General features: G+C 44.6%; 1 protein-coding gene, 10 non-coding genes and 1 pseudogene across 16 annotated transcripts in view; all 12 read left to right on the top strand.

Annotated features, from left to right (window-relative positions):
* Positions 1-17,717, top strand: part of LOC127944872 (uncharacterized) — a 352,827-nt gene that overhangs the window by 329,067 nt on the left and 6,043 nt on the right. The gene's annotated exons all lie outside the window — the stretch shown is intronic.
* Positions 1,063-1,253, top strand: LOC127945440 (U2 spliceosomal RNA). The gene has a single exon (XR_008150772.1). It is a non-coding gene; the product is annotated as a U2 spliceosomal RNA (small nuclear RNA).
* Positions 1,628-1,791, top strand: LOC127945562 (U1 spliceosomal RNA). Its single transcript, XR_008150892.1, has one exon. It is a non-coding gene; the product is annotated as a U1 spliceosomal RNA (small nuclear RNA).
* Positions 4,279-4,469, top strand: LOC127945439 (U2 spliceosomal RNA). Its single transcript, XR_008150771.1, has one exon. It is a non-coding gene; the product is annotated as a U2 spliceosomal RNA (small nuclear RNA).
* LOC127945551 (U1 spliceosomal RNA) lies at positions 4,844-5,007 on the top strand. Its single transcript, XR_008150880.1, has one exon. It is a non-coding gene; the product is annotated as a U1 spliceosomal RNA (small nuclear RNA).
* On the top strand, positions 7,495-7,685 carry LOC127945438 (U2 spliceosomal RNA). Its single transcript, XR_008150770.1, has one exon. It is a non-coding gene; the product is annotated as a U2 spliceosomal RNA (small nuclear RNA).
* LOC127945538 (U1 spliceosomal RNA) lies at positions 8,060-8,223 on the top strand. Its single transcript, XR_008150868.1, has one exon. It is a non-coding gene; the product is annotated as a U1 spliceosomal RNA (small nuclear RNA).
* LOC127945437 (U2 spliceosomal RNA) lies at positions 10,711-10,901 on the top strand. Its single transcript, XR_008150769.1, has one exon. It is a non-coding gene; the product is annotated as a U2 spliceosomal RNA (small nuclear RNA).
* On the top strand, positions 11,276-11,439 carry LOC127945526 (U1 spliceosomal RNA). The gene has a single exon (XR_008150856.1). It is a non-coding gene; the product is annotated as a U1 spliceosomal RNA (small nuclear RNA).
* On the top strand, positions 13,335-13,413 carry LOC127945682 (uncharacterized; annotated as a pseudogene).
* LOC127945622 (U2 spliceosomal RNA) lies at positions 14,775-14,964 on the top strand. Its single transcript, XR_008150908.1, has one exon. It is a non-coding gene; the product is annotated as a U2 spliceosomal RNA (small nuclear RNA).
* Positions 15,339-15,502, top strand: LOC127945515 (U1 spliceosomal RNA). Its single transcript, XR_008150845.1, has one exon. It is a non-coding gene; the product is annotated as a U1 spliceosomal RNA (small nuclear RNA).

Here is a 17,717-nt window from a genome sequence, read left to right as displayed (position 1 = left end):
CATCTGCCATCTACAAACGTCTGACATACGCCTTTCAGATGTCAGTTTTATATACCTTCTAAATCATAAACATCTAAAAGACATCTAATTGACATCTATCTGACATCTAAAAGGCAGTGTTGGGGAGTAACTAGTTACATGTAACAGCATTACGTAATTTAATTACAAAATGAATGTAACTGTAATTAGTTACAGTTACGAAGAAAAAATTAGTAATTAAATTAAAGTTACTTATGAAATTTTTAACGATTACAAAGGCAATTACATTTGAATATTTACACACATCCACATACAGATTTCACTGATTTCTTTCCCAAATTGCACTGACTGTTCTGAGACATACGCCCTAATAATTTCCAGAATTTTAACAGAATTTTTTGTTTTTCCCAGTCCGCCCTTCCTGTAAATTAATGGCAAAAACATGCAGTTTCATTTAATACAAATAGGCCTACTGAAGCTTGCAGTGTTGTCAGCCTCTGCCGCCTCAATATAGGAGTACATGAGCACATAAACATCATTTCTAGAACTGCTCTGTGTCACGTCATGCATTTTACCTATCATATCATATACAAAGAGACAGCAGTTTAAAAAAACACCAATGTTTCAGGAGTTTATTATACAGGAATGACACATGCTTATTAGATAACTGTATTTGAGTTGATGTATATGTTTTTATTTATTATTATTTAATTTTCACAAATTTAGAAAAGTAATCTAAAAGTACTCAAAAGTAATTAGTTACATTACTTTAATAAAGTAATTGAAAAAGTTATACTACTATAACATTTTAAACAGGGTAACTTGTAATCTGTAACCTATTACATTTCCAAAGTAACCTTCCAAACACTGCTAAAAGGAGACGTCCAATAGACGTATTGCAGATGAGCAAACAGCCTTAAAACTACATCTTGCAGATGTAAATTCATATGTCAAATAGACGTCTCCTAGATGTATGTGTGCTATCAGGGTACCATCCCCCAGCGTTTTTAGGTCTCCCAAAACTTACCAAAGCCGAGATGGGCATCGCCGTGTCCGGCTTCCTCCCTGCTGCGTCTTAGCAGCATCGCTTCTCGGCCTTTTGGCTAAGATCAAGTGTAGTATCTGTTCTTATCAGTTTAATATCTGATACGTCCCCCATCCGGGGACTACATATTAAATGGATTTTTAGATCACGGAGCTGGAGCCGGGGCTTGCTCCGTCCACTCCATGCATCGGCCTGGTATTGCAGTGTCTCCAGGAACGGTGTGCTTTCCCTTTTTGGGGATTGCCATTTATTGTGTCGAATAGCAGAACAAGGAATGAGAGCTGCCATTGCAGATGCTGTGGTTTATTGCAAACTTTTTTCCTGATGTGTCCACCTGGGGTCTTGGACTCTTCCACTAACGATGCACCCACCTGAGGTCTTGAAGTCTTTCACAGACGAGGTGACGCATCGAATCAGGTGTGTTTGTTTAAAGAGAGTCATCTAAAACTGGCGTTGGGAAGCACCGGCCCATGAGCTTGGCAGTTTCCAGGCCAGTAACGGAAGGCACCCGTCCTTCCTTTCCCGGAGGGGGGGCGGAGGGCTAACCGTTGGTGAGGATGGTAGAGATGCAAATCAGACCTCTGGCTGACCGCCTGGGCCTTCATACTTACCTGGCAGGGGAGACACCATGATCAAGAAGGCGGTTCACCCAGGGCGAGGCTTGTCCATTGCACTCCGGCCATGCTGACCCCTGCGAATTCCCCAAATGCGGGAATCTCGACTGCATAATTTATGGTAGTGGGGGACTGCGTTCGCGCTCTCCCCTGAAATTGTTGGTGAAACAAAGCAGAAGAGGTTTTTACAGTTTTTTATTTATTTTCCTTTCAGAATGGGGAGTTCTGTCACATGCGAGATATGTGTTGTGCGCCTGTGAAACAAAGTCACTTGCGCTCTTGAAAAATCGGACCCTGGTGGGTAGTTTAGTTCGAACATAGCGCAGACCTTACTTTGAAAGTAGATTGGACTGACTGCAGCCTAGCTGTAACTGTCTCCATGTTGTTTGGTTGTCCTTTTTTTCGATTCGTATTAATTTTGTTGTCGCTTACAGCGACACCTAGTGGCCTGTCGCCGCGCCCTTTTTCACCTGGCCTCGGACTGAGCCCCTGCACAGGTGTGCCGATTTGGGTGAAGGGATCTCACTCCTTCCTGGAGTTATAGCCATTCGAGCCACCTCGGACACGCCACCTTAGCACGCTTTGAGGTCCCCTCGCCAAGGTGAATGGAAATTTCCTATTTTTTTGGATGATTATTGACAGTCAGACTCCAGAGAAGCTTTCTGTGCTGATTTGGGTGGGACTGGGCCAAATACCTGGCGCCAGGTTGCAAAAGAAGGTTTTCGACAAAATCCAAAATACCCGAAAATTTCGTCAGAGCGACGGGCCAATCTGAGACCTGCGTCTCGTTCGGCTCGAGCCAAGGATTCCGGTGACATAAGGCACGTGGCTCTGCGACCAACCGTTTGGGAGTTACGAGCGATGCCGTACTTTCCGTCGCTGCAGTTCCACCGTCAGGCCGATCGGGACAAGGCCCGGTGACGTTGCAGACAGGGGAGGGTACTACCATCCCGCAGTGTTGCAGGTGTTTTCATCTTTGTTTGAATGTCCATTTACATTACATTTTCCCTATTTTTCAGCTTACGGCGCCACCTAGTGGCCTGTCGCCGCGTCCCTTTTCACCTGGCCTCGGACTGAGCCCCTGCACAGGTGTGCCGATTTGGGTGAAGGGATCTCACTCCTTCCTGGAGTTATAGCCATTCGAGCCACCTCGGACACGCCACCTTAGCACGTTTTGAGGTCCCCTCGCCAAGGTGAATGGAAATTTCCTCTATTTTTGGATGATTATTGACACTCAGACTCCAGAGAAGCTTTCTGTGCTGATTTGGGTGGGACTGGGCCAAATACCTGGCGCCAGGTTGCAAAAGAAGGTTTTCGACAAAATCCAAAATACCCGAAAATTTCGTCAGAGCGACGGGCCAATCTGAGACCTGCGTCTCGTTCGGCTCGAGCCAAGGATTCCGGTGACATAAGGCACGTGGCTCTGCGACCAACCGTTTGGGAGTTACGAGCCATGCCGTACTTTCCGTCAGGCCGATCGGGACGAGGCCCGGTGACGTTGTAGACAGGGGAGGGTACTACCCAGATAGCACACTTACGTCTGCAAGATGTCTGTTAAAGAAATGTTGATCTGGAAAGCATCTGCCATCTACAAACGTCTGACATACGCCTTTCAGATGTCAGTTTTATATACCTTCTAAATCATAAACATCTAAAAGACATCTAATTGACATCTATCTGACATCTAAAAGGCAGTGTTGGGGAGTAACTAGTTACATGTAACAGCATTACGTAATTTAATTACAAAATGAATGTAACTGTAATTAGTTACAGTTACGAAGAAAAAATTAGTAATTAAATTAAAGTTACTTATGAAATTTTTAACGATTACAAAGGCAATTACATTTGAATATTTACACACATCCACATACAGATTTCACTGATTTCTTTCCCAAATTGCACTGACTGTTCTGAGACATACGCCCTAATAATTTCCAGAATTTTAACAGAATTTTTTGTTTTTCCCAGTCCGCCCTTCCTGTAAATTAATGGCAAAAACATGCAGTTTCATTTAATACAAATAGGCCTACTGAAGCTTGCAGTGTTGTCAGCCTCTGCCGCCTCAATATAGGAGTACATGAGCACATAAACATCATTTCTAGAACTGCTCTGTGTCACGTCATGCATTTTACCTATCATATCATATACAAAGAGACAGCAGTTTAAAAAAACACCAATGTTTCAGGAGTTTATTATACAGGAATGACACATGCTTATTAGATAACTGTATTTGAGTTGATGTATATGTTTTTATTTATTATTATTTAATTTTCACAAATTTAGAAAAGTAATCTAAAAGTACTCAAAAGTAATTAGTTACATTACTTTAATAAAGTAATTGAAAAAGTTATACTACTATAACATTTTAAACAGGGTAACTTGTAATCTGTAACCTATTACATTTCCAAAGTAACCTTCCAAACACTGCTAAAAGGAGACGTCCAATAGACGTATTGCAGATGAGCAAACAGCCTTAAAACTACATCTTGCAGATGTAAATTCATATGTCAAATAGACGTCTCCTAGATGTATGTGTGCTATCAGGGTACCATCCCCCAGCGTTTTTAGGTCTCCCAAAACTTACCAAAGCCGAGATGGGCATCGCCGTGTCCGGCTTCCTCCCTGCTGCGTCTTAGCAGCATCGCTTCTCGGCCTTTTGGCTAAGATCAAGTGTAGTATCTGTTCTTATCAGTTTAATATCTGATACGTCCCCCATCCGGGGACTACATATTAAATGGATTTTTAGATCACGGAGCTGGAGCCGGGGCTTGCTCCGTCCACTCCATGCATCGGCCTGGTATTGCAGTGTCTCCAGGAACGGTGTGCTTTCCCTTTTTGGGGATTGCCATTTATTGTGTCGAATAGCAGAACAAGGAATGAGAGCTGCCATTGCAGATGCTGTGGTTTATTGCAAACTTTTTTCCTGATGTGTCCACCTGGGGTCTTGGACTCTTCCACTAACGATGCACCCACCTGAGGTCTTGAAGTCTTTCACAGACGAGGTGACGCATCGAATCAGGTGTGTTTGTTTAAAGAGAGTCATCTAAAACTGGCGTTGGGAAGCACCGGCCCATGAGCTTGGCAGTTTCCAGGCCAGTAACGGAAGGCACCCGTCCTTCCTTTCCCGGAGGGGGGGCGGAGGGCTAACCGTTGGTGAGGATGGTAGAGATGCAAATCAGACCTCTGGCTGACCGCCTGGGCCTTCATACTTACCTGGCAGGGGAGACACCATGATCAAGAAGGCGGTTCACCCAGGGCGAGGCTTGTCCATTGCACTCCGGCCATGCTGACCCCTGCGAATTCCCCAAATGCGGGAATCTCGACTGCATAATTTATGGTAGTGGGGGACTGCGTTCGCGCTCTCCCCTGAAATTGTTGGTGAAACAAAGCAGAAGAGGTTTTTACAGTTTTTTATTTATTTTCCTTTCAGAATGGGGAGTTCTGTCACATGCGAGATATGTGTTGTGCGCCTGTGAAACAAAGTCACTTGCGCTCTTGAAAAATCGGACCCTGGTGGGTAGTTTAGTTCGAACATAGCGCAGACCTTACTTTGAAAGTAGATTGGACTGACTGCAGCCTAGCTGTAACTGTCTCCATGTTGTTTGGTTGTCCTTTTTTTCGATTCGTATTAATTTTGTTGTCGCTTACAGCGACACCTAGTGGCCTGTCGCCGCGCCCTTTTTCACCTGGCCTCGGACTGAGCCCCTGCACAGGTGTGCCGATTTGGGTGAAGGGATCTCACTCCTTCCTGGAGTTATAGCCATTCGAGCCACCTCGGACACGCCACCTTAGCACGCTTTGAGGTCCCCTCGCCAAGGTGAATGGAAATTTCCTATTTTTTTGGATGATTATTGACAGTCAGACTCCAGAGAAGCTTTCTGTGCTGATTTGGGTGGGACTGGGCCAAATACCTGGCGCCAGGTTGCAAAAGAAGGTTTTCGACAAAATCCAAAATACCCGAAAATTTCGTCAGAGCGACGGGCCAATCTGAGACCTGCGTCTCGTTCGGCTCGAGCCAAGGATTCCGGTGACATAAGGCACGTGGCTCTGCGACCAACCGTTTGGGAGTTACGAGCGATGCCGTACTTTCCGTCGCTGCAGTTCCACCGTCAGGCCGATCGGGACAAGGCCCGGTGACGTTGCAGACAGGGGAGGGTACTACCATCCCGCAGTGTTGCAGGTGTTTTCATCTTTGTTTGATTGTCCATTTACATTACATTTTCCCTATTTTTCAGCTTACGGCGCCACCTAGTGGCCTGTCGCCGCGTCCCTTTTCACCTGGCCTCGGACTGAGCCCCTGCACAGGTGTGCCGATTTGGGTGAAGGGATCTCACTCCTTCCTGGAGTTATAGCCATTCGAGCCACCTCGGACACGCCACCTTAGCACGTTTTGAGGTCCCCTCGCCAAGGTGAATGGAAATTTCCTCTATTTTTGGATGATTATTGACACTCAGACTCCAGAGAAGCTTTCTGTGCTGATTTGGGTGGGACTGGGCCAAATACCTGGCGCCAGGTTGCAAAAGAAGGTTTTCGACAAAATCCAAAATACCCGAAAATTTCGTCAGAGCGACGGGCCAATCTGAGACCTGCGTCTCGTTCGGCTCGAGCCAAGGATTCCGGTGACATAAGGCACGTGGCTCTGCGACCAACCGTTTGGGAGTTACGAGCCATGCCGTACTTTCCGTCAGGCCGATCGGGACGAGGCCCGGTGACGTTGTAGACAGGGGAGGGTACTACCCAGATAGCACACTTACGTCTGCAAGATGTCTGTTAAAGAAATGTTGATCTGGAAAGCATCTGCCATCTACAAACGTCTGACATACGCCTTTCAGATGTCAGTTTTATATACCTTCTAAATCATAAACATCTAAAAGACATCTAATTGACATCTATCTGACATCTAAAAGGCAGTGTTGGGGAGTAACTAGTTACATGTAACAGCATTACGTAATTTAATTACAAAATGAATGTAACTGTAATTAGTTACAGTTACGAAGAAAAAATTAGTAATTAAATTAAAGTTACTTATGAAATTTTTAACGATTACAAAGGCAATTACATTTGAATATTTACACACATCCACATACAGATTTCACTGATTTCTTTCCCAAATTGCACTGACTGTTCTGAGACATACGCCCTAATAATTTCCAGAATTTTAACAGAATTTTTTGTTTTTCCCAGTCCGCCCTTCCTGTAAATTAATGGCAAAAACATGCAGTTTCATTTAATACAAATAGGCCTACTGAAGCTTGCAGTGTTGTCAGCCTCTGCCGCCTCAATATAGGAGTACATGAGCACATAAACATCATTTCTAGAACTGCTCTGTGTCACGTCATGCATTTTACCTATCATATCATATACAAAGAGACAGCAGTTTAAAAAAACACCAATGTTTCAGGAGTTTATTATACAGGAATGACACATGCTTATTAGATAACTGTATTTGAGTTGATGTATATGTTTTTATTTATTATTATTTAATTTTCACAAATTTAGAAAAGTAATCTAAAAGTACTCAAAAGTAATTAGTTACATTACTTTAATAAAGTAATTGAAAAAGTTATACTACTATAACATTTTAAACAGGGTAACTTGTAATCTGTAACCTATTACATTTCCAAAGTAACCTTCCAAACACTGCTAAAAGGAGACGTCCAATAGACGTATTGCAGATGAGCAAACAGCCTTAAAACTACATCTTGCAGATGTAAATTCATATGTCAAATAGACGTCTCCTAGATGTATGTGTGCTATCAGGGTACCATCCCCCAGCGTTTTTAGGTCTCCCAAAACTTACCAAAGCCGAGATGGGCATCGCCGTGTCCGGCTTCCTCCCTGCTGCGTCTTAGCAGCATCGCTTCTCGGCCTTTTGGCTAAGATCAAGTGTAGTATCTGTTCTTATCAGTTTAATATCTGATACGTCCCCCATCCGGGGACTACATATTAAATGGATTTTTAGATCACGGAGCTGGAGCCGGGGCTTGCTCCGTCCACTCCATGCATCGGCCTGGTATTGCAGTGTCTCCAGGAACGGTGTGCTTTCCCTTTTTGGGGATTGCCATTTATTGTGTCGAATAGCAGAACAAGGAATGAGAGCTGCCATTGCAGATGCTGTGGTTTATTGCAAACTTTTTTCCTGATGTGTCCACCTGGGGTCTTGGACTCTTCCACTAACGATGCACCCACCTGAGGTCTTGAAGTCTTTCACAGACGAGGTGACGCATCGAATCAGGTGTGTTTGTTTAAAGAGAGTCATCTAAAACTGGCGTTGGGAAGCACCGGCCCATGAGCTTGGCAGTTTCCAGGCCAGTAACGGAAGGCACCCGTCCTTCCTTTCCCGGAGGGGGGGCGGAGGGCTAACCGTTGGTGAGGATGGTAGAGATGCAAATCAGACCTCTGGCTGACCGCCTGGGCCTTCATACTTACCTGGCAGGGGAGACACCATGATCAAGAAGGCGGTTCACCCAGGGCGAGGCTTGTCCATTGCACTCCGGCCATGCTGACCCCTGCGAATTCCCCAAATGCGGGAATCTCGACTGCATAATTTATGGTAGTGGGGGACTGCGTTCGCGCTCTCCCCTGAAATTGTTGGTGAAACAAAGCAGAAGAGGTTTTTACAGTTTTTTATTTATTTTCCTTTCAGAATGGGGAGTTCTGTCACATGCGAGATATGTGTTGTGCGCCTGTGAAACAAAGTCACTTGCGCTCTTGAAAAATCGGACCCTGGTGGGTAGTTTAGTTCGAACATAGCGCAGACCTTACTTTGAAAGTAGATTGGACTGACTGCAGCCTAGCTGTAACTGTCTCCATGTTGTTTGGTTGTCCTTTTTTTCGATTCGTATTAATTTTGTTGTCGCTTACAGCGACACCTAGTGGCCTGTCGCCGCGCCCTTTTTCACCTGGCCTCGGACTGAGCCCCTGCACAGGTGTGCCGATTTGGGTGAAGGGATCTCACTCCTTCCTGGAGTTATAGCCATTCGAGCCACCTCGGACACGCCACCTTAGCACGCTTTGAGGTCCCCTCGCCAAGGTGAATGGAAATTTCCTATTTTTTTGGATGATTATTGACAGTCAGACTCCAGAGAAGCTTTCTGTGCTGATTTGGGTGGGACTGGGCCAAATACCTGGCGCCAGGTTGCAAAAGAAGGTTTTCGACAAAATCCAAAATACCCGAAAATTTCGTCAGAGCGACGGGCCAATCTGAGACCTGCGTCTCGTTCGGCTCGAGCCAAGGATTCCGGTGACATAAGGCACGTGGCTCTGCGACCAACCGTTTGGGAGTTACGAGCGATGCCGTACTTTCCGTCGCTGCAGTTCCACCGTCAGGCCGATCGGGACAAGGCCCGGTGACGTTGCAGACAGGGGAGGGTACTACCATCCCGCAGTGTTGCAGGTGTTTTCATCTTTGTTTGAATGTCCATTTACATTACATTTTCCCTATTTTTCAGCTTACGGCGCCACCTAGTGGCCTGTCGCCGCGTCCCTTTTCACCTGGCCTCGGACTGAGCCCCTGCACAGGTGTGCCGATTTGGGTGAAGGGATCTCACTCCTTCCTGGAGTTATAGCCATTCGAGCCACCTCGGACACGCCACCTTAGCACGTTTTGAGGTCCCCTCGCCAAGGTGAATGGAAATTTCCTCTATTTTTGGATGATTATTGACACTCAGACTCCAGAGAAGCTTTCTGTGCTGATTTGGGTGGGACTGGGCCAAATACCTGGCGCCAGGTTGCAAAAGAAGGTTTTCGACAAAATCCAAAATACCCGAAAATTTCGTCAGAGCGACGGGCCAATCTGAGACCTGCGTCTCGTTCGGCTCGAGCCAAGGATTCCGGTGACATAAGGCACGTGGCTCTGCGACCAACCGTTTGGGAGTTACGAGCCATGCCGTACTTTCCGTCAGGCCGATCGGGACGAGGCCCGGTGACGTTGTAGACAGGGGAGGGTACTACCCAGATAGCACACTTACGTCTGCAAGATGTCTGTTAAAGAAATGTTGATCTGGAAAGCATCTGCCATCTACAAACGTCTGACATACGCCTTTCAGATGTCAGTTTTATATACCTTCTAAATCATAAACATCTAAAAGACATCTAATTGACATCTATCTGACATCTAAAAGGCAGTGTTGGGGAGTAACTAGTTACATGTAACAGCATTACGTAATTTAATTACAAAATGAATGTAACTGTAATTAGTTACAGTTACGAAGAAAAAATTAGTAATTAAATTAAAGTTACTTATGAAATTTTTAACGATTACAAAGGCAATTACATTTGAATATTTACACACATCCACATACAGATTTCACTGATTTCTTTCCCAAATTGCACTGACTGTTCTGAGACATACGCCCTAATAATTTCCAGAATTTTAACAGAATTTTTTGTTTTTCCCAGTCCGCCCTTCCTGTAAATTAATGGCAAAAACATGCAGTTTCATTTAATACAAATAGGCCTACTGAAGCTTGCAGTGTTGTCAGCCTCTGCCGCCTCAATATAGGAGTACATGAGCACATAAACATCATTTCTAGAACTGCTCTGTGTCACGTCATGCATTTTACCTATCATATCATATACAAAGAGACAGCAGTTTAAAAAAACACCAATGTTTCAGGAGTTTATTATACAGGAATGACACATGCTTATTAGATAACTGTATTTGAGTTGATGTATATGTTTTTATTTATTATTATTTAATTTTCACAAATTTAGAAAAGTAATCTAAAAGTACTCAAAAGTAATTAGTTACATTACTTTAATAAAGTAATTGAAAAAGTTATACTACTATAACATTTTAAACAGGGTAACTTGTAATCTGTAACCTATTACATTTCCAAAGTAACCTTCCAAACACTGCTAAAAGGAGACGTCCAATAGACGTATTGCAGATGAGCAAACAGCCTTAAAACTACATCTTGCAGATGTAAATTCATATGTCAAATAGACGTCTCCTAGATGTATGTGTGCTATCAGGGTACCATCCCCCAGCGTTTTTAGGTCTCCCAAAACTTACCAAAGCCGAGATGGGCATCGCCGTGTCCGGCTTCCTCCCTGCTGCGTCTTAGCAGCATCGCTTCTCGGCCTTTTGGCTAAGATCAAGTGTAGTATCTGTTCTTATCAGTTTAATATCTGATACGTCCCCCATCCGGGGACTACATATTAAATGGATTTTTAGATCACGGAGCTGGAGCCGGGGCTTGCTCCGTCCACTCCATGCATCGGCCTGGTATTGCAGTGTCTCCAGGAACGGTGTGCTTTCCCTTTTTGGGGATTGCCATTTATTGTGTCGAATAGCAGAACAAGGAATGAGAGCTGCCATTGCAGATGCTGTGGTTTATTGCAAACTTTTTTCCTGATGTGTCCACCTGGGGTCTTGGACTCTTCCACTAACGATGCACCCACCTGAGGTCTTGAAGTCTTTCACAGACGAGGTGACGCATCGAATCAGGTGTGTTTGTTTAAAGAGAGTCATCTAAAACTGGCGTTGGGAAGCACCGGCCCATGAGCTTGGCAGTTTCCAGGCCAGTAACGGAAGGCACCCGTCCTTCCTTTCCCGGAGGGGGGGCGGAGGGCTAACCGTTGGTGAGGATGGTAGAGATGCAAATCAGACCTCTGGCTGACCGCCTGGGCCTTCATACTTACCTGGCAGGGGAGACACCATGATCAAGAAGGCGGTTCACCCAGGGCGAGGCTTGTCCATTGCACTCCGGCCATGCTGACCCCTGCGAATTCCCCAAATGCGGGAATCTCGACTGCATAATTTATGGTAGTGGGGGACTGCGTTCGCGCTCTCCCCTGAAATTGTTGGTGAAACAAAGCAGAAGAGGTTTTTACAGTTTTTTATTTATTTTCCTTTCAGAATGGGGAGTTCTGTCACATGCGAGATATGTGTTGTGCGCCTGTGAAACAAAGTCACTTGCGCTCTTGAAAAATCGGACCCTGGTGGGTAGTTTAGTTCGAACATAGCGCAGACCTTACTTTGAAAGTAGATTGGACTGACTGCAGCCTAGCTGTAACTGTCTCCATGTTGTTTGGTTGTCCTTTTTTTCGATTCGTATTAATTTTGTTGTCGCTTACAGCGACACCTAGTGGCCTGTCGCCGCGCCCTTTTTCACCTGGCCTCGGACTGAGCCCCTGCACAGGTGTGCCGATTTGGGTGAAGGGATCTCACTCCTTCCTGGAGTTATAGCCATTCGAGCCACCTCGGACACGCCACCTTAGCACGCTTTGAGGTCCCCTCGCCAAGGTGAATGGAAATTTCCTATTTTTTTGGATGATTATTGACAGTCAGACTCCAGAGAAGCTTTCTGTGCTGATTTGGGTGGGACTGGGCCAAATACCTGGCGCCAGGTTGCAAAAGAAGGTTTTCGACAAAATCCAAAATACCCGAAAATTTCGTCAGAGCGACGGGCCAATCTGAGACCTGCGTCTCGTTCGGCTCGAGCCAAGGATTCCGGTGACATAAGGCACGTGGCTCTGCGACCAACCGTTTGGGAGTTACGAGCCATGCCGTACTTTCCGTCAGGCCGATCGGGACGAGGCCCGGTGACGTTGTAGACAGGGGAGGGTACTACCCAGATAGCACACTTACGTCTGCAAGATGTCTGTTAAAGAAATGTTGATCTGGAAAGCATCTGCCATCTACAAACGTCTGACATACGCCTTTCAGATGTCAGTTTTATATACCTTCTAAATCATAAACATCTAAAAGACATCTAATTGACATCTATCTGACATCTAAAAGGCAGTGTTGGGGAGTAACTAGTTACATGTAACAGCATTACGTAATTTAATTACAAAATGAATGTAACTGTAATTAGTTACAGTTACGAAGAAAAAATTAGTAATTAAATTAAAGTTACTTATGAAATTTTTAACGATTACAAAGGCAATTACATTTGAATATTTACACACATCCACATACAGATTTCACTGATTTCTTTCCCAAATTGCACTGACTGTTCTGAGACATACGCCCTAATAATTTCCAGAATTTTAACAGAATTTTTTGTTTTTCCCAGTCCGCCCTTCCTGTAAATTAATGGCAAAAACATGCAGTTTCATTTAATACAAATAGGCCTACTGAAGCTTGCAGTGTTGTCAGCCTCTGCCGCCTCAATATAGGAGTACATGAGCACATAAACATCATTTCTAGAACTGCTCTGTGTCACGTCATGCATTTTACCTATCATATCATATACAAAGAGACAGCAGTTTAAAAAAACACCAATGTTTCAGGAGTTTATTATACAGGAATGACACATGCTTATTAGATAACTGTATTTGAGTTGATGTATATGTTTTTATTTATTATTATTTAATTTTCACAAATTTAGAAAAGTAATCTAAAAGTACTCAAAAGTAATTAGTTACATTACTTTAATAAAGTAATTGAAAAAGTTATACTACTATAACATTTTAAACAGGGTAACTTGTAATCTGTAACCTATTACATTTCCAAAGTAACCTTCCAAACACTGCTAAAAGGAGACGTCCAATAGACGTATTGCAGATGAGCAAACAGCCTTAAAACTACATCTTGCAGATGTAAATTCATATGTCAAATAGACGTCTCCTAGATGTATGTGTGCTATCAGGGTACCATCCCCCAGCGTTTTTAGGTCTCCCAAAACTTACCAAAGCCGAGATGGGCATCGCCGTGTCCGGCTTCCTCCCTGCTGCGTCTTAGCAGCATCGCTTCTCGGCCTTTTGGCTAAGATCAAGTGTAGTATCTTTTCCAGGAGCTTTGCCGGGAGAGCGTGTGAAAGCATCGGCCAAGATGGTTCGGATGAGGAATAGTGTTCGTGTGGAATTGAAGATGGATGCTGAGGACTTTGTGAAGCAACGTTTTGGAAGAGAATTTTGTGTTGTGGAAATTCTTCAAGGAGTTTTCAAGATTCAGCCTGGTGATATTTTCTGCCTACAAGATTTTGCGGTATCTGGTTTTTTGGATTTAACTTTTACTACCCTGAAAGATTGTGTGGATTTCTTTGAAGCCTGGAAGAAGAAAGAGGGTCATAAGCTGCTTGAAGGACTGCAGCTCCAGTCATTGTTTGTCCAGGACTTCATCCCTCTTATAATTCATGTATACAACCCCTTTGTAGAGGATTCGGACGTCCTGGCGTTAGTTAAGCGATATTGTGAAGCTGTGAGAGGAGGAGAACATTTAAAAGACCGTTTTGGGATTTGGAATGGGAAGAGGAGGTACATGGTGAAGCTGAAAATTGACCCCTCTGTACAAGGTAGTGTGTTACATCCTCCAGGCAGTTTTTCAATTGGACCAAACAAAGGTTACTTGTACTATCCTGGACAACCTCTATATTGTCGACGGTGTGGAGGACAGGGTCACGTGAAGGTTGATTGCAAAGGAGAGAGATGCAGATTTTGTGGTGAGTCCAACCATGTGGCAGGTATATGCACGGCTCCAAAGCGTTGCAGTTTATGTGGAAGTGATGAGCATCTGTATCGGGGCTGTCCAGGCAGGAAGAAAAGTTATGCCAGTTTATTTAAAGAAGGGGAAGACTTGCTGGGTGACTGTAAAGCCCTTGTTGGTGAGTGGTCCAGCTCATCAGCAAGACAGACTGCACATGCTGCTGAAGCCAGTAAGCACAGATGGGAGCGGACAGCTGAAGTGAATGATAAGATACTTTATCGAAGGGAGACATCCCCAGTGGCAGAGGAACGGTTGATTGAAATAATTTCAGGTGATGCAGAGGAGCCAATTAAGGACATGGATCAGAAGGAGGACGGAGATAACAAGATGGAGGTATCAGGAGGAAGAGGGCGTCGGCGTGCAGTTGAAAAGGATGACTGTGAAGAAGAGGAAAGAGAGTGGAAGTGCTCGAAGCTCGAAGCTGCAAGGACTCTTGTTTCTTTAGAGGACTTATTAGATTTGCAAGATCAACAGGTGGACAACTGGGAATGGGGAGAGTGTGAGGCAGATGGAGAAGAAGATTCTCAGGAATGGACTGATGTAGTTGCAAGGAGAGTGAAGGGGAAGGGAGGCGGAAGTAGTGTTGGCAAAAAAGTCCTTTAAGTTTAAACATTTCTAGGGATAGTTGTGATGTGCTGTTCAAAATGTGCTAACTTTAAAATTGGAATGTTGTGATTTTTGAGTTTGAAGTGAATGTTGTATGAGTTTTGGAGTTTAATAAAAAAAAAAAAAAAAAATCTGTTCTTATCAGTTTAATATCTGATACGTCCCCCATCCGGGGACTACATATTAAATGGATTTTTAGATCACGGAGCTGGAGCCGGGGCTTGCTCCGTCCACTCCATGCATCGGCCTGGTATTGCAGTGTCTCCAGGAACGGTGTGCTTTCCCTTTTTGGGGATTGCCATTTATTGTGTCGAATAGCAGAACAAGGAATGAGAGCTGCCATTGCAGATGCTGTGGTTTATTGCAAACTTTTTTCCTGATGTGTCCACCTGGGGTCTTGGACTCTTCCACTAACGATGCACCCACCTGAGGTCTTGAAGTCTTTCACAGACGAGGTGACGCATCGAATCAGGTGTGTTTGTTTAAAGAGAGTCATCTAAAACTGGCGTTGGGAAGCACCGGCCCATGAGCTTGGCAGTTTCCAGGCCAGTAACGGAAGGCACCCGTCCTTCCTTTCCCGGAGGGGGGGCGGAGGGCTAACCGTTGGTGAGGATGGTAGAGATGCAAATCAGACCTCTGGCTGACCGCCTGGGCCTTCATACTTACCTGGCAGGGGAGACACCATGATCAAGAAGGCGGTTCACCCAGGGCGAGGCTTGTCCATTGCACTCCGGCCATGCTGACCCCTGCGAATTCCCCAAATGCGGGAATCTCGACTGCATAATTTATGGTAGTGGGGGACTGCGTTCGCGCTCTCCCCTGAAATTGTTGGTGAAACAAAGCAGAAGAGGTTTTTACAGTTTTTTATTTATTTTCCTTTCAGAATGGGGAGTTCTGTCACATGCGAGATATGTGTTGTGCGCCTGTGAAACAAAGTCACTTGCGCTCTTGAAAAATCGGACCCTGGTGGGTAGTTTAGTTCGAACATAGCGCAGACCTTACTTTGAAAGTAGATTGGACTGACTGCAGCCTAGCTGTAACTGTCTCCATGTTGTTTGGTTGTCCTTTTTTTCGATTCGTATTAATTTTGTTGTCGCTTACAGCGACACCTAGTGGCCTGTCGCCGCGCCCTTTTTCACCTGGCCTCGGACTGAGCCCCTGCACAGGTGTGCCGATTTGGGTGAAGGGATCTCACTCCTTCCTGGAGTTATAGCCATTCGAGCCACCTCGGACACGCCACCTTAGCACGCTTTGAGGTCCCCTCGCCAAGGTGAATGGAAATTTCCTATTTTTTTGGATGATTATTGACAGTCAGACTCCAGAGAAGCTTTCTGTGCTGATTTGGGTGGGACTGGGCCAAATACCTGGCGCCAGGTTGCAAAAGAAGGTTTTCGACAAAATCCAAAATACCCGAAAATTTCGTCAGAGCGACGGGCCAATCTGAGACCTGCGTCTCGTTCGGCTCGAGCCAAGGATTCCGGTGACATAAGGCACGTGGCTCTGCGACCAACCGTTTGGGAGTTACGAGCGATGCCGTACTTTCCGTCGCTGCAGTTCCACCGTCAGGCCGATCGGGACAAGGCCCGGTGACGTTGCAGACAGGGGAGGGTACTACCATCCCGCAGTGTTGCAGGTGTTTTCATCTTTGTTTGATTGTCCATTTACATTACATTTTCCCTATTTTTCAGCTTACGGCGCCACCTAGTGGCCTGTCGCCGCGTCCCTTTTCACCTGGCCTCGGACTGAGCCCCTGCACAGGTGTGCCGATTTGGGTGAAGGGATCTCACTCCTTCCTGGAGTTATAGCCATTCGAGCCACCTCGGACACGCCACCTTAGCACGTTTTGAGGTCCCCTCGCCAAGGTGAATGGAAATTTCCTCTATTTTTGGATGATTATTGACACTCAGACTCCAGAGAAGCTTTCTGTGCTGATTTGGGTGGGACTGGGCCAAATACCTGGCGCCAGGTTGCAAAAGAAGGTTTTCGACAAAATCCAAAATACCCGAAAATTTCGTCAGAGCGACGGGCCAATCTGAGACCTGCGTCTCGTTCGGCTCGAGCCAAGGATTCCGGTGACATAAGGCACGTGGCTCTGCGACCAACCGTTTGGGAGTTACGAGCCATGCCGTACTTTCCGTCAGGCCGATCGGGACGAGGCCCGGTGACGTTGTAGACAGGGGAGGGTACTACCCAGATAGCACACTTACGTCTGCAAGATGTCTGTTAAAGAAATGTTGATCTGGAAAGCATCTGCCATCTACAAACGTCTGACATACGCCTTTCAGATGTCAGTTTTATATACCTTCTAAATCATAAACATCTAAAAGACATCTAATTGACATCTATCTGACATCTAAAAGGCAGTGTTGGGGAGTAACTAGTTACATGTAACAGCATTACGTAATTTAATTACAAAATGAATGTAACTGTAATTAGTTACAGTTACGAAGAAAAAATTAGTAATTAAATTAAAGTTACTTATGAAATTTTTAACGATTACAAAGGCAATTACATTTGAATATTTACACACATCCACATACAGATTTCACTGATTTCTTTCCCAAATTGCACTGACTGTTCTGAGACATACGCCCTAATAATTTCCAGAATTTTAACAGAATTTTTTGTTTTTCCCAGTCCGCCCTTCCTGTAAATTAATGGCAAAAACATGCAGTTTCATTTAATACAAATAGGCCTACTGAAGCTTGCAGTGTTGTCAGCCTCTGCCGCCTCAATATAGGAGTACATGAGCACATAAACATCATTTCTAGAACTGCTCTGTGTCACGTCATGCATTTTACCTATCATATCATATACAAAGAGACAGCAGTTTAAAAAAACACCAATGTTTCAGGAGTTTATTATACAGGAATGACACATGCTTATTAGATAACTGTATTTGAGTTGATGTATATGTTTTTATTTATTATTATTTAATTTTCACAAATTTAGAAAAGTAATCTAAAAGTACTCAAAAGTAATTAGTTACATTACTTTAATAAAGTAATTGAAAAAGTTATACTACTATAACATTTTA

This window comes from Carassius gibelio, chromosome A23 (assembly GCF_023724105.1).
Source record: "Carassius gibelio isolate Cgi1373 ecotype wild population from Czech Republic chromosome A23, carGib1.2-hapl.c, whole genome shotgun sequence".
Lineage (NCBI taxonomy): Eukaryota > Metazoa > Chordata > Actinopteri > Cypriniformes > Cyprinidae > Carassius > Carassius gibelio.
Note: the sequence above shows the minus strand (reverse complement) of the source record. Positions and strands in the feature narration are given on the sequence as shown.